This window comes from Camelus ferus, chromosome 14 (assembly GCF_009834535.1).
Source record: "Camelus ferus isolate YT-003-E chromosome 14, BCGSAC_Cfer_1.0, whole genome shotgun sequence".
Taxonomy (NCBI): domain Eukaryota; kingdom Metazoa; phylum Chordata; class Mammalia; order Artiodactyla; family Camelidae; genus Camelus; species Camelus ferus.
The window spans coordinates 43,807,223-43,823,223 of NC_045709.1; positions in this window are offsets into that span (position 1 = coordinate 43,807,223).

Consider the following 16,001-nt stretch of genomic DNA (forward strand, 5'->3'; position numbering starts at 1 on the left):
AAACTTAATTAAATTATAATGTGCCTTCAGAATCTTTAGGGATTTCTGCCTTTTCATACCTGTTATTGATGCCTCCTTTTTTATGTTAACAAATCTTAGGAACTATATTCAATATCTTATAGTAACTTACGGTTAAAGAGAATATGGAAACGAATATATGTATGTTCCTATATGACTGAAGAATTGTGCTATACGCTAGATAGAGACACAACATTGTAAACTGACTATACATCAGTAAAATATATTAACAGATTAAAAAAAATTAACAAATCTTGGGTGGAAATCAATATTATTAGTCTTTACAAACAACAAAATAAATTCTGTTGTTCCTCCATATTGAATTCTTTTATAATGCACTAATTTTATGCTTTAACTTATAACTTTAATATTTGGGTTTCATTTGATATTTTTTCTAAATTCTTTCAATGAATGTTTATTTTGTTGGTTTTCATTGCTTCATATTTGTAATATATACAGTTAAAACTACCAGGTTTAAGCAATATGACTTTAGTTGCATCCCACACATTTTAAGGTGTGGGATGCAACTTTATTTTCATTTTAATTTAGTTGAAAACGTTCTTAATTTTACCTTTATTTTAGTTCGACCATGGATATTTTAAATGCATAATGTGTAACTTTCCAATAAGTGGGGATATCTAGTAATTTTTTATTTATTTCTAGTTTGGCTGCAATCTGTACACTTCCAAGTCTTTAAATTTTGATGCTTGTTCTATTGTCAATAACTAGTTTTTTTAATTCTTTGAGTATATTTGAAAATAATGTATATTATGGGTACAATGTCAATTTAATTATGTTAATTTGATTAATTTGATAATTGTATTGTTTCAATGACTCACAAATCTATTGATTATATCTATTTTTCTATTGGCTACCAAGAAATACATGTCAACATTGTTCACTGTGATTTGGAATAATTTGATGTTTTCAATGGTTATGTGAGTTTTTACTTTACATGTTTAGAAACTATGTTTTTAGATATCTGTAAATTTAAATTTGTATAATTTTCCGATACACTGGCTTTTTTTTCCAATTAAGAAATATCAATGTTTACCTCCTATTAATTTTCTTTCCTTAAATCTACTTTTTCCAATACCAGACACTAGCTTTCTCCTGTTGTGGTTTTCACAACACATTTTTCATTGTTTTAATTTATACATTTATTATCATAATACATTATGTATGTTTCTACAAACTCTAGTAGTTATACACTTCTTTACAAGGTTTTCAAAGATAACACTGGAAATTTTAAACTGTCCTTGATTTTTTAGTGTCTAATGTAAACTGCTATGTGTACCACTTTTTGGAGTAGCAAGGACCATATTTTTTCATCCCGCTTGTAATTTGTGTCCTACTCTTTTCATTTTTTTTAGTTTTTCTAAAAATTAAAAAATCTAAGACATCTTATCATTATTTCATTTAGTCAACATTCATGTTTATCTATTTATTTATCTGTTAAATTTCCAAGCTTCAATCAGTGATTATTTTTCTCTTGCCAACTAAAGACCTATAGTATTTCAGACCTGCTGGTGGTAAATGCTTTCTGTTTTGGTTTATTCTAAAATATTTTGATTGTGTATTTATTTTAAGGCATATTTTTTGCTGAATATGAAAGTCTATTTTCATAATTTATTTTCTTTAACTACTATTTATTTCTTTAACTACTATTTTCTTTAACTGCTATTTACTTTAACTACTATTTAAAAGTGTCACTTCATTTCTTTTGGCTTCTATGGTTTCTACAAAAGTCTACTGTTATTTTTGTTCCCATTTAAAAAAAACCTGTTTTTCTTTAACTGCTTTAGTATTTTCTACTCATTTTTGGCTTTCATTAGTTTTACTATGATACAGACATAGGAATAATCCCTTTTATATTTTTATTGCTTGTTATATAAAGGGCTTCTTGAATCTGTAACTTGATATCTTCTTCAATCCTTAGTGTTTATCCATTTACTCAGTCCTTTCGCACCTTCCTCGACATGTGTCTCTCATCCATTTTTTGGATTCCAGTTATACATTTATTATATCTTTCAATTGTATGCCACATTTTTTATTAGCTTTCTTATATTTTCTATCCTTGTGTCATTTTGTAATTATCTTTTTCTTTTGTGACTTAGTTTTAATTATTGAATTCCCTCTTTATGTCCAATTTATTGCTAAATACAAATTTAAAGTTTATTATTGAATTTAATCACATCTAAAAATTATTTCTGATTATTTTTTAGTTTCCACTTGTCTATTATAATTCTCTATCATCTTATTTTATTCTTTGTTCATATTAAAAACTGACTTAAGAATTGTATCTGTTAACTCCAGTATCTGGATATGTTTTGGACCTGATCCTTTTGTCATCTGTTTTCTCTTGTTTGATAAATCTGTGATTTTAATAGTAAATTTAAGTAACTGGATGTTAATATTATTCATGAAAAGTCTTAGATATAAAGTAAGGCTATGGATATTGTTATCCTTTTGCAGTGAAGATTTACTTTACAATCATGGTCCACTTTACAATCATTAGGCTATTAGCAAATTATCTAATACAACCAGGCACTGAGAAGACTCAGTTTTATGTTTCAGGTTTTTTGGTGTTTCATTTATATCCAGCTCAACTTCAGTCCCTTCAGTCCCGAGGTGTGTCCTCTGGGGCCTCCACTGAAAGATCTGAGTGCTTAGTAACTTATTTTTGTTGGTGATCCCGAACTTTAATGTTTCTCTTTCTAGCCAAATGTAACTTCTGTAAATGGGGTAATGATCTAAAGGCAAAGCCTTCCAGCTATTGCTGTCACTTGTTTTTATGGAATCTGTAATTGCCTCATGGGGGAAAGTGACTTCAATATCAGGCTTATCTTAGGGTTTTTTCCCTCTGTCAAACTGTGACCCAACATTTTATTATCACCATTTTTACTGTGTGAATTATTAAAAGTGCTTTTGTTTTTGTTTTTATCTTACCTAGTTATCTTAAGTAAAGAGTAAAACAAGTTTTTCAGAAATTGGAATAAATGGACCTTTTTTTGAGTTTTGATGAAAAAATTCTTGTTTTCATTTTCAGAATTTGTATTTTTTTCAAACATTCATTGTCATTTTTGATAATCTCATACTGCTTCTCATTTTCCTCTAATATATTTTATTTCTTAGTTTAAAATAACTTCCTATTTTATGTTCCAGTTCCAAAATCTGAAGTCTGTTCTTTCAAGCTCTGTATCTAGTATTTTTTTTTCCGATTCTTAACCATGATTGCTTAGTTTCTTATGTATTACTTGAGGTATGATTTTGAAGTCATATTAAGCAAATTTTCATGTGCAAAAAATCATGGAAGATCCTGAAATGAGAATATCCTTCACCAGTGTCAATATGTGGTACTATTTATTTATTCAAATATATGTTTTAAATTTTTATTTTGATTTAAAAGGATTAGTCTGGGGAGTTCCTGAATATGCGGGTATTACAATTCTAAAACTAATACAAACTTGGAGTTTATTATTGAATTTAACCACATCTAAAATTTACTTTTGATTATGTTTTTAGTTTCCACTTGTCTATAATAATAATAATAATAATAATAATAATAATAATAATAATAATAAAGCTCATGGCTACAAAATCTGGGAGTCATTTATCTTACCTGAAGTAAGGAAATACATTGCTTTGATAGTTGCTTTACTAAGAATAATTCTTCCACATGTCTGCTAATCTCACAAGCCTTCATTATTCAATTATGTCCCTGAGTAAGCATTTGCTTCATCATTTCAGTCTCTCTACTTCAGCAGTTTCAGCTTACTCAGAAGCATATACAATTGTTTGTTTCCATTTCTCTGTCATCTGAGTATTTTGCAATTGTGGGGAAGTTTTAATTATTTTAAAAGCACACTCTAATTTGAGAAATAAATAAAAATGGAAGGTAAAGGTGGAAACTTTTGCAGTCCACCCCACTAACTGTGTCTACTTGCACAAATAGAGCATGATTTGAAACAAATGTCTGAACAATTCCATTCAAAGTGGATATACTTGGTAGTCAACTACTAAAAATGTCTGGTATTACCTTTGAACAAAATCTTTTGTGTGGAACACAGCTGTCAGAGGCAGCCAATACCATGTAAAGGAGATAAGACACAAAATAATAACTAACAAAGAATTTTAGATCCTCAATAATGCCAGATAATTGAGAATGGTCCTTAAAGATGTGGGGAATAAAGTGTAAGACAGATCTGTGGTAGGGATCTGAAATGGAATTAGACAATGAACTGGAATAGACAAAAGTAGATGGTAAACAGACATTCAATGTGTGCACATACGCTAAAAAATGTCTGACTCAGAGAATGAAGAACTGTTACTAGAGAACATACAGATAAATTATATAAGAAAGACTTAAGATATTTTAGTTAGCATATTCCACATGAATTCATACTTTCTCAGGCTTTAGAGAAATCACTATTTTTTCAAAAATCACTAAACTCTGGAGTTTTCTGAAATTACTTTGTAAATTTCAAGAAATTGCTGGAATATATTTTGACAATAAACTATTAGAAGTAACATTACTCAAAAAATACACTTTTGTTATGTTTATATATATTTGTATGCTTTTATTTTAAATGTCAAATTTGAAATTAGGGTCATTATCATTCAAAAGAGATGCTAAGCTTGTTGAACAGTGTATAAAAAGATATCTGAAAGAATACAGATTCTGTGCAATAGTTATTCTTTGAACCATAAGCATAACATAATTTAAGATATAAGATATCCTTTACTATGGGTCATCATTTCTCATGAAGTTATAAATCACTTCCAAACAATCTCTCTTATTGACATTTATGAGACTATACAGATATTTTACAAAATACTTTAGTTCAGTGACAATGCTTGGCAATGGCAGAATAGGAATTTTTTTCTAATTTTCAAATTTATTTTATATGCATTGTCATAATACTAACGGGAGAAATCAGAATATATGAGCAGGTAAATAATCTGTAGAAATAGATCAAATGATGTTTTAAAAACTGTTTAAAACAGCATTAAAACTGGCAATAGAAGACTGCAGTCAAAACAGATTGCAGTGAATTCATGAAATTTTCAACAATATAATCCAAGAGTATTTCCTGAGCATTATTTTAAAAATTGTTCCAATAAAACATACAGATAGTATATTGTGAAATAGATTTACTATCACGTTATTGTTAAATGATAGCTTATAGCTACAGATTTTAAATCTGAAATAATTTTAATGTTTTAAAAATATCTAATATTCTTATATCATTTATCATAATATCAGCACATTTTTATATAGATACAATTTAATGAGCCTGTAGGGACATAATATATAGTTAACTATTCTCAAGACTCTTTTGCTGTGATTAGGTTGAGATAAATGAATTGATGTTTTTATGGGTTTTACAATGACTTGTTCTATAAATTCTGCTTCAAGTTTCTATCGGCACACCTGCAATCAGAACAGGACTTACTAAAATTTTACTTTTTAAAATTCTTAACTCAGTTTAATACATGTAGGACAATGCAAGGAGATTTGCTATACATGTTTATGGTTGTCACTTATCACAGTCTATAACCTAGCAAAGTAAAAGGGCTTTATCTGTCAGAAAGAAAGAAAAATGATTTCCCTATTTCAAGTTTGAAAATAACACTTTCTGAGGTAAACACAAGAACTTTGGAAAAGTTTGAAGGATGTTTTAATTTGTGTGGGAAGTAAACATTTTATTTTATTTTTGTGGTCTTGCCATTTTTATACTTAGATGATGAATCCTGATAGTACCAATAGTTGCTTCCTACTTTTACTAAAACCCCTTAACTAAAAGTGACAAAAGAATTTTGTTTCCTCAAGGTCAGCAAGGCCAACTGACTTTTTTTTTTCTTTTTAAATAAAATATGTTAAGCAAATAGACTGATAAAGAAGTAGATTCTGCTGAAAAAAAAGTCTCTAATCATGAAGTGGGACTGCCACAGTATATGTTCTACTTGTAGAATGACATCGATGAAATCTGCACTTGGAGTCATTAGTAAATAAGTGTAAATATAGGTTTTTGTAATATTTCATGATCACAACTTGTATTAATCCAATAGTAAAATATTTATCTACATGGACATGTATCATGTTAAGAATGGGATTTGGGGAAAGTTAGGCAACTTAACTAATTACTGACATGTGTTTTCATTCTCTTGAAATAAATAAGTCTCATTTTTGTTGACAATCATAACTGAGACAGCAGAATTTGAATCATTATTGCTGTAAATTACAAAATTTTGGAATAAGTGAATTCCCTCATTCCTATTCTGCAATGTTTCTAATTTACTTAGGCACATTTAAACCAATTCTCAAGAAATAGCTGAGGAAGTTTGTATCATGCTTCTACTGAAAACACTAGATGGAAAGATTATTATTTTGTTTTGCCTTGTTTGTTTTTTTAATCTCTTTCTAATTCACTGGTGAATTTTCTTGCTATCAATATCCAGAAAATAATTTTAATGATAACCGTTTAGTGGCTGGGAGGAGCACCTTATTTACAGACATACAACACAGATGTGATGGAGACATGCTTCCTAGTACCTGAAGAACCTAAACAGAATGACTGTTGCACAGGAGTAACTTGTTTGAAAACCTTGTTAGGAAATTCCTGAAAATCACAGAAGATATGGGTGCACTTATTGACAAAGAAAGCTGAGTGGAGATGGTATTTATGGTCACAATAAAGGATGCTCCCTTTGTTGAGATGGGCTGACTTTGTTCTATGCTCTCATAGAAATTCACTATTGGTCATATTTTATCTTTCAGACTGCAGTTATTTAGATGTCTGTGTCTCCAGTTGAAACATGATTTACTTAAAGTCAGAGACATAGTTTTACTCATCTTTACATCTCTATCACTAACATGTTGTATATCAAGTTTTTAGAGATAAAAAACTTAATTTACCCAATCTTTATCTCATTCTTAATAATGATGCATAAGCAAAGTGCAATTATGAATATAAAAAATATGAGATTACTCCATAAACTAGTAGATGGAAGTCTAATGGCATGTCCTATCTAAAATGCACTACAATGGTTCTCAAGGAAATTCCACAAGAGCAGATTGTTGTAGTACCTCTAAAATGACCCCACTAATCTGAAATCCATAATATATACAGCACAATAAGGTTAATTTACTGACTTTGGGAATTAATCTTACAAACCATAAAAACATTCCAAAATCAACCATATAGTGATCCAGTACTGACCAGTGATTCCTGCTGGCTATGCCTCCAGGGTGTGTGTTCACCAAGGTGGCAACAGTTCCATGGCAAGATCCACCCTGGGATGAAACATTTTCTATTTGGACCCAGTGCATACGTTCAAGGATGCCCTCCCCACAAGGTCCTCTTTCCACAGTGGTGGACCCACTGAGCCATGGGACAAATGTAGCCGCAATGCTTGATCCTCGTATCAATACCGTTCAACTTCCTGCTGTCTGGGAACCCACCTAGGTGCTTCTGGCCATAGGATATCATATAATAATACAGATCTTTTAAAGTTTTTTTTTTTAAATATAGAAAATATACAGTATAGGCCATATCCATGCTCTATCTATTCGAGGATATGAAGTTGTCTTGATAGATATATATAGCATGCTACAACAGTGATATGCTTTGCATAAAAAACTGTATTTATAATATTATAAATAAACGCTTGATGTGGACATAAAGCAGAGAGAAATTTTTCGCTAAGTCTGATGAACGAATCTCAGAACTTAGCTTCTTTTATAAATCCAAGTCCATTTTTATCTTTTTTTGAAACATACATCCTACATCCTCTGTAACTTTACTCACTTATCTATTCCATGATGAAACAAAGTTTTGCCATCACTGTATTCATTCAAGCCATATAGACTTTTTGAGATATTGTACACAGAATTATTTAATCGTTGAACATGACATCAAAAAAATTAAACATAATCTCAATTTCAGTGGGTGACAGTTCAGTTTTGCAGAGATCCAGGACTGTAAATATCATCCAATCCTCAACAATATTTTAAATAATTTGCCAAGTTTTGCTTATATTTCATATTAGCATATGCTATTTATCTTGTTATTTATTTACATAAGTTTACACTTTCTATGGTGTTTGCCATGAGAAGAGAGGTTATTACCTAAGTTATTTTATATTTCTCAATTGAGAATCTCATCAAATAACTTAACCATTTATATTTACCAGGCTAGTCTGGCATGCCATAATTTGTGTTAATTCTATTGAAGTTGTTTTAATTAGATAAAAACTATTATACAAATATTCAGAAAAAGGAAATATGATTTACTGAGGCATTAACTTAAAATTGAAATAAATGTTTTTAGTGAGGGATTATATATCTGTGTAAACTATTCTTTTATTTTTAATTCAGTTTCCTTTTATTTGGATTTTAATAGTTTTAAATAAAAGACAGAAGACTGATCCAGAGCATTGATGATTTCCTAAAACATTTTTATATTAACTATAAATCAGAGTGAATACATTAAAAGTAATACTGAGAGGCAATACTATTTATGATTTAAAAATAAATAAACTAGAAACTCAATGTTTCTTTACATTTTCTTAAAATTTGTACCTGTACAAAGGGCACGTACACCTACCTCCTGAGGTGATTTTACTTTCTGCAGTTATAGTGCAATGAGTTCTGCCCTTATAAGCAATGGTTTTGTATAAAATAACAGTGAAATCTGGATTTCTAAATAAAAAGAATGTTCAGTTTTATTGTATAAGGGGATAAGGGTTTTTAAATTGATATGGAGTATAATCCAATGCATTTTTATAGACACTCTTTACAAGTTTGAGACATTATTTAGAATTTCATGTGTAGACCGACCAACCACTTATAGATTTTGATGACAACCTGCTTCAAATTGGTGACAGTGTGGCAAAAACCAGGACAAAAATAGGAGATAGCAGTAAATTTAAAAATTATTCATTAGTGACATTGTGTAGAAACATATGAACCTTCATTTGCAAATCATCTCCTCTACTCCTTCAGTGTCAAAGAGACAGGAGGTGGGCATTAAGACAGTTTACTTTTTAGCCGTCTTGTTTGATATAGAAAAAATTAGAGTCCTGTGTGTGACAGTAGGTTCTACAATTGGCCTATTTTATTTTTTCATACCAAACAAAGAAAGAATCAAGAGATTCACTGTTCTAGTATACTTTGAGTGGAACAACCAGCCTGCTCTTCATGTAAATGTCAGCAAAAAATATCCAGCTTGAAACTCAAGTAAGGTATTTTTCTCTGTTTCTAAAAGTAGAATTTATTTTTATGTTACTTGATCTTATTGTCTTTAACTTGGTGCCTCAAACAGCAGTAAAACTTGTGTGTGATGTGATTTGATCTGAGCACTTAAGTGAAGGGAGATGGATTGGCTGTTGGAGCTGATTATGGGGACTTGTGGAGATATAAAAAAAGTGATGACCATTATCCACTTGAAGAATTGGTGTGTTTGGATGTCTTCCCTCATCATAGTTACAGAAACAGGCAGTTTTATTCTTCAGAAATAGAAAGTATAACATGTGCAGGTATAAAACTACCAGGTAAGATTGTAGCCCAGCCGTTGATAGACTATGTAACATTCAATGTCACTAAAGTCCTCTGAGCTTAATTCCTTCTTCAGTTCAAAAAAATTATTTGTTTCAGTGTTCTTGAAATAACCCACAGGTTAATCTACCCAGTAAGTATGATGTTAAACACAATTAGACTATTTAGTTGGTATTCCTGAAAGGCTGATCAAACATCTTTAAAAAAGAATTTTGTAGGTGATTCAAATTTTTATGTGAGAACAAAGGAGGACAAACATTGGATAGTGCTAGCTGAATAGCTATAAAGTAACAATTATACTAGTATATAAAAATTCATAAACGAGGTGGTGTTTAAGTTAGTTCTTGGAGATTACATTTACACCTAAAACTAAGAAAACAGATGAAAAACAAGTGAGACCATATTAAAGAAGAAAGTCTTGACAAACTAGATGGTAAAGAATGCTGCAAAACAAAGGAACATCACTGAGAGTACCCAGTACTTGGAGGTAGCAGGTGCATTAAGTTGAGGGGGATCTGGGACTAGGGATAACGTGATGCATCAGAGAGAGGACAGCAGCAGGCAATTCTCATCCTCTTCCTCAGACAGTAGCAATGACTCCAAGTTAAAAAGCCATGAGTAACTATTCCCCAGTCAGTATAAAATAACAGAGAGAAACCCAGAATGACCTAGCAGAAGAAGGAAATTCAAGGAGCGAGAATTCCCTCCATTAGCCCATTGCATTTATGGATGTGTGATGACATTACACAACTTCCTACAAACAAATTTCCCAAAAGAAAGAGTGCGCTGTCTAATCACGGCCACCAAAGTGAATGGAAAAGTTTAGCACACAAAAGATGACCACAGAATCAAGAATTAGGATATTTTTAAGGAAAGCATACATAAGGAAATGTAAATCAGAATGAGTAGAAGGGAAAGGAAATCTTTGGAATAAGCATTACCATAAAAATAAATCTAGTCTGAGGTCAGGATGCTAATTTAATTGGTTCCTGGTGAGAGGTCTCTTCTTAGTTTGCAGTGGACTCCCACTGACTAGGTCCTCAACATGGCAGGGAGAGAAAGAGGAAGCAAGGTCTCTTTGTCTGTTCTCATAAAGTCACTAATCCCATTATGAAGGATCCCCTCATCATGACTGTTTTTTATCCTAATTACCTCCAAAGGCTGGAATTGGAGAACAAGTGGTTATGAAGTTAATCAACAAATGTGGCTGATCCTCTCTTACTTTGATAAAGTGTGTACAAGAATAAATATTTTGCCTATGAACACTTTAGTTTCTGTTGGTTAATATTTGACAAATATATTTTCAGTTTAACTTTATCCATTATTTTACTTTTAAGTTTTGACTGCCTCTATACTGTGTTATTAGTGTGTGCTTATGTGTGCTTGTAATTATTTGTGCATGTGTGTTGGAATTTTACTTATTCAAATAACCTCTCTTATTTAAAAAGTTTTGTCTATAAAATTTCAGACTATATATGTATTCTTTATATATTATTTATTAATTTATTTATTTTTCACAGAATTTCATTGAATTTACCAGGTGTCCTTAAATTCCCTTATTTTTTTTTAAATTGAAGGATAGTCAATTTACAATGTTGTGCTTAAATTCGCTTCTTACGCTGCTAGTATAAAATTTTAACTGTCTTCTCACTAGAAAGAAGGTTTGATATCTTCTGAGTATGTATATGTTTCATTTATACACACACACACAAACACATACAAGAAGGACTATGTAGAGGATAACTCTGCCTTCCAGATCCTGCAGTATTTGAATCAACTAGTCAGTGAATGTTCTTGCCCAAATGGAAATAGATAGTTTAAAATTCAAGTTTTAGATGTACAGCAAAATAGAGGATATTATTTGGAATTTATATCTTTGAACAGCACTATAACTTATAACTCATCTGTCTTTAAAGTATTTGTGGTATCACATTTGGAAATATAATGTTGTTAATATCAAAATTCATATCAATACATATTTTAATTCCAACACAGAAGTTAAGAGAAAAATAGAGTATTTTTATTTTCACCAGTACTTCAGAGTATGTAGTAAAATATTGCTTATGAAAATGTCACAGATAGCAGCCGATATACTCTATGTTAATGATGTTCTACTTAATGTAGTAAGTAATCTGAAAATAAAGTAGTTTGAATAATTTTCTATCAAACTAATGAGAACTTTAGTTTTCCAAAGATTGAAGCTTAATCATTATAATCCTTGATGATTTTTGGTTTTCTTTGGTCACTGAAATAAGCCACATGTTAGAAGTAGCTATATATTTTAAAACAACTAAAGCTAAATAAAAATAAAAGATTGACACATTACTTTGGGATTAATACATGCCATATGGCTCATTGTAGTTAAAATAACTGTGGTAAAACTGACGTAAAATTTTCTTTTTCTTTTTGTTATATGAAGTACTTTATAAGCAAAAGCCTCAATTTTAGCAAAATTTATTGACATAAATATAGAGAAAGTACATTAATTCTATGTCCTTTGCAGCAATTTCAATGAAAGGTCAAACTCTTAAGAGTAGAAATGCATGAATGAATGAATATGTAGTGATATGTTGTCTGTAACAGTTGGGCCCTTGAAGTATGGAAACAAGAAATTCAATATTTTTCTACTTCCATTTGATCAGTATGAGAAAATTCTGAAGCAGTCACAAACCAGTATGTGTGCTAAATAGATTACATTGCATACAGGTTTTTCTAAATATTTGATTTTTTTCTTAACTGATTTCTACCTTGGTAGAAATGTAGAAACATTTATTTCCCTTATTTACTTACCCTCCCCGCTCCACAACTCTGTTTCAAACATACAGCCTATCAGAAAACAAAGTCAGTTAGGATCTGCTATCGACTGAGGTTTGTGTCCCTCAAAATTCACGGGTCATGAGGATGGAACTCTTATGAATGAGATTAGTGCCGTTAAATTTCTGTTGTTTATTGCCACCATTCTATGGTATTTTTGCTATAGCAGACTAGCTTTCATCATGTACATATGCAATTACAAAAATTTTACACAGAGGGTACGATATAAGCTTAAAAGTATAGGAAGATTGCAAAGACTTTTTAAAAAAATAGAAGTATAGCAGGCTGGGATTTCTTCCTATTTCAACAAAAAGGTGATAAAATGTGAAAGAAGGCAAATGAGATGGAAAATTGGGGGATGGATTTATTTATTTATTTATTTATTTGATCCTTCTGACCGACTGAGATTATCTTCCTTAAAATGCTAAATTCTTTTTGATATTGAGAAGTATGCTTTTAGAGATTAATGTGTCATTTTAAGATGCTAACCAGAAATAGCACCTGTCAGATTTCATTTCTAAAGTGATTATACTTTACTCTGCAGTTGAGAGCAGGTCTCTATGTTCTAACTCTCTAATTACTTTGTGACAGTGATGTACTCGAATATTTCAAAATTTAAGGAAACAAAATAATAAACTAAGTTAATCAACAACACACTAACTCTAGTGTTTTGAACGCTTTTTTCATTAGAATCACATTTGCAGCATGGTACATAAAGGAGTAGATTAAATGATTCAAGTAACATTCATCTCAGTCTCATAAGCTGAGATAAATATATATTTCCAATAAAATGGAACCTAATTATATATGTACTAAATCACAAAAAAGGAAAAAGTCCAGTTTTAAATGCATTTAAAATAATATACTCACCAAATGTTATAATAAAATTAAAAATTAATTGGCATTGTCAGAAAATTAGAAGATTAAATACTGATTTGCTCTGTTAATTAATTAGACTTTGTTAGTCTTTAATAACATTAATGACCATAGATGTAACCACATGTATGTGAGGAAATTTGAGAACTTGACATTGTCACCATGATCAAATAGGTAAGTCCAATAATCATTTTAATCCAAGCAGAGCAGAAAAAGAAAAGAAGTGCTATTATTGCTTGGCTGATAAAAATTCCTTTTCTAAGCATTTCACTGTTTTGTCTGCCCTGTAATAAAACTTATCTGCTTGTACATAAGTATAATTTAATATTTTCCTGACATTTATGAGGAAAATTTGGGTTATTTTATAGTAGGTGACAGATACGGTAGAGTCTGATATTTGGCTACTTTAAACTAAAGGCAATTATTTACAACTAAATCTATATGGTATTAGAACAAATACATATATATACAAAACTTATTTTTCAGAAGTAATCTTTAGGCCACGTTATCTCTCTACTAAAAGACCGAACTGAGCAAATATGCAGTGTTCTGTTTTGATTCAGTCTAAAACAGAGAACTCTGAAAAGTTAAGTATTTAACTTTTATCTGTGAGTCAGTTCCAGTATACATGATCTGATGTTGATTCTTTACTGCTATAGTGATACATTTAGAATCACCCAGTCAACAGAAACACACAAACAGAAAACAATGTAGTTTGTAAAAATATTTTTACATATCATTCATTGGAAGAAACAGTATAATAATTTTGACCATGAAGAGAGAAATTAAAGTATATATACTAAAAAATTAAATAGAGAAGATTTTATTTCAAGCATTTTCTGCTCACAAATATTCTTTGCAGTTCACTGTGTATAAACTTTGGGGTCATCACAAAGAATCATATACTCCTTAAGATACAGCTTTATGAAAGCACTCCTAAAATCATCCTTATGTGTGAAAGAAATGGAATCATAGTATACTTTTTAATTGTAAAAACTATATGCAAAATACTAGTATCAACTCGTAGAATTTAGATATTATAACACCAATATGCAGAATCTTGCATCAAAAGATGACCTATTATATTTTTTAAAAAGTGAAAACTTTTTTTCAGGGTTTAAATTTCCATGGTTCTTTGAATACATCCTTTATTTATATTTTCCCCTGTGACATAGATTATTGAAGAGTCTCATTGGCCTGAGTAAAATTCATATATTAGATAATATATTCTATTATTATATTCTAAGCTGCTTGGTGCTCTTAAGATCTGCATGCTGTTACTTCATTATATGATTATATTTGAGAAAACTGAAGGAAAAATAAAACTGCTTCTCTAGTCTAATCTACAATTATCTCATTTTCCTACCTCTGTTATGAGCTTTTGTTTTGACAGATTTCATTTTGGAAAATAAATTGTTTATAAAAACATTTTATAAAAAATGAGATACTCTTTTTTTAGCTTTCTCATCCTACTCCAACTATTTTTTTTTCTTTTCTTTTTTCTCCACGGTCATTTGTTTGATGTACATCCTTCATAAAAGAAAGTACAGCATCTCTAGGCTAGAAAGCCATGGGTGAAATTCAGGATACTTGATAAGGGAATGGAACAGGAGTAAAATTTCTGGTTAAATTGACACCCAGAGTCATGTTGTTTAGAATTTCACTATGAGTACATTCAGTAAATATTTAATAACTGCCTTCTATATGCTAGGCACTCTACTAAAAACTAGGGTTTACCAGAGAGGAAAAAATGAAAAAAAAAGTCTGCCTTTGTGAATCTTGCTTTCAAGTAGTTTTGAGAAAAGAGAGTATCGCTTCAGTTTGTGTGGAGACCAGAAGGGCAAGAGTGAAGCTGGGAAACATATCAGACAGCTTCTGGAGTGCTTTGGTGAGAGGTGATGATACATTTGACAATTGTAAAAGTAGGTTTTTCAATAGTCATAAAAATTGGTGAGATGTGGACTCCATTTAAGGAGTGGCTGAAATAAGCAAGTTCAAAAATATATGCATAAGGACCAGGGTATAACATGTAGGAGATGATCCCATTTATTTAATTGTTAGAAAGCTATTCATTATTAGAATTTTATGCAGTTATTTACTTGAGTGTTTCAGAAGAACTATATATATGGTCAAAAGTCTCAAATGTATTGGTGGTGTTTTTCTTACCATTACCATTACCATTTCTTAATACTCTCTTGTAGATGTCTTTTTTACTTTCTCTGGCATTTAAATAATACATAGTCTGAATACCCTCTTGTATAAAATGTCTAGAACTAACAGTAAACATAGAAATTCTTTTGTAATGTAAAACTGAGTTCCTATGAAAGTAATTGATGAAACACTCAACACAGAAAAGTTTCTGAAATTCAGATAATCCTGACCTGAAGCAACAGCTCAGGTGAGTAGAGAGACAAAGGCTGTTCCTGGGATTATTTACAATAAAAACTACATGAATTCTAAAGCTTTCCTTGGGGTGAAAGACTTAGCCTTGAGTCAGCTCTAGACAGGAACTCATAATGACACCCAGACAGTTCATATGCTGCAAAGATTATATCCTCATGTACATGGATATTAAAAAAAAAAAGAAGTAGAAGAAAAGAAAAAAAAAAGAAAAAGAAAGAGGAAAGAAGAGAAAAAAAAACAAAGTTAAAAATAAATACTTGAAAGAATATCTTGCTAGAGAGGACAGGTGTTCTGGAATTTTCTTCAGGAGAGTATGTATAGAAAAATATCA